We start from the raw sequence: 1,617 nt of genomic DNA on the forward strand, positions 1-1,617 counted from the left end.
GAAGTCCATAGGGACTTGGCTTGGCAACTGGAAGGTCACCAGTTCAAGTGCTACTGAGGTGTCCCTGAGCAAGGCACCGTGCCCTACACTGCTCCCCGGGCGCCGTACATAATGGTGGCCCACTGCTCCTAACACTAGGATGGGTCAAACGCAGAGAAACCGTTTCGATACATAGTTCCTGTACTACGTAATGACAATAAGTGAATCTTCAATCTTCAAAATGATAGTTCATAAAAGGGACTTTAGAGAAACAGTTTGCATAATACACCGGCATGAAAAATAGTTGTACATGCAGCTTAGCTTTGTGTCTTAATGGTTGAATGTACTTATTGTAAGAAGCTTTTGCAAATAATTTGATTACATTTAGTTCATTTGAACACTGAACCATTCACACCCCTCCTATATGTTGCACATTTCTGGTCAGCGCTAACTCTTTAAAATGTGCACAGATTTCCAGTTTAACTTTCAATACTACTCAGAGCATTTCATCATATTTTTACGTTACTTAGTTTCTTTGAATATTTATATTTTTGTAAACATTTCTATTTACATTCATGTTAAAATATGTTTTATAACTTGGTCCTTTTCTTCCAAATTCATTCCTCTTACTGTGTCTGTGTTTGCACCAAATGCACCGACGCAAATTCCTATTACGCTTAAACCTACTTGGCAATAAATCTGATTCTTATTCATAAAAGTAAGTACACATAAGGAAAAGTAAGTTTAAAAAAAAAGTGTATTTTCAGTGTGTGCAGCTGCAATGACATTCAAATGGCTTACAGAAATACTATTATGTATGAGAATCTGTCTGTGTACTTGCATACATTTGTCTAATTCATATGATAAATATTATTATTTGCATATAATAAAAGGTTCATCCAAGGTTTCATGTAAGTAAGAGGATATATGTTGCACATTTCTGTGTTTTATAGCGTGGTCCTTTTTTATTACAAATGAATTCCTCTTACTGTGTCTATGTTTGCACCAAATGCACAAAAGCAAATTCCTATTATGCTTAAACCTACTTCAATCAGGAGAGACGGTTTTGATGTAAGAATACATATTTATTGCCAGGAATACCCAAATGAATGTAATGGAGTTTTGGCGATTAGGCCCCGTTGTGCAGGAGTATCATTCGGGAGGGGAGAACCGATCCGATGAAACCCCTCGGGGTCTAGCCACTGGTGGTGGTGAATGGATAGTTGGGTTCGGTCTGAAGGGGAGGGGCTTAGCTTGATCCTGGTGGTGGTGAATGGATAGTTGGGGTCGGTCTAAAGGGGAGGGGCTTAGCTTGACCCTGGTGGTGGTGAATGGATGGTTGGGTCGGTCTGAAGGGGAGGGGCTTAGCTTGACCTTGACCCTGGTGGTGGTGAATGGATAGTTGGGGTCAGTCTGAAGCGGAGGGGCTTAGCTTGACCCTGGTGGTGGTGAATGGATGGTTGGGTCGGTCTGAAGGGGAGGGGCTTAGCTTGACCCTGGTGGTGGTGAATGGATAGTTGGGGTCGGTCTGAAGGGGAGGGGCTTAGCTTGACCCTGGTGGTGGTGAATGGATGGTTGAGGTCGGTCTGAAGGGGAGGGGCTTAGCTTGACCCTGGTGGTGGTGAATGGATAGTTGGG

The sequence above is a fragment of the Notothenia coriiceps genome, unplaced genomic scaffold, assembly GCF_000735185.1.
Source record: "Notothenia coriiceps isolate Sejong01 unplaced genomic scaffold, NC01 NC01_scaffold00037246, whole genome shotgun sequence".
Classification (NCBI taxonomy): domain Eukaryota; kingdom Metazoa; phylum Chordata; class Actinopteri; order Perciformes; family Nototheniidae; genus Notothenia; species Notothenia coriiceps.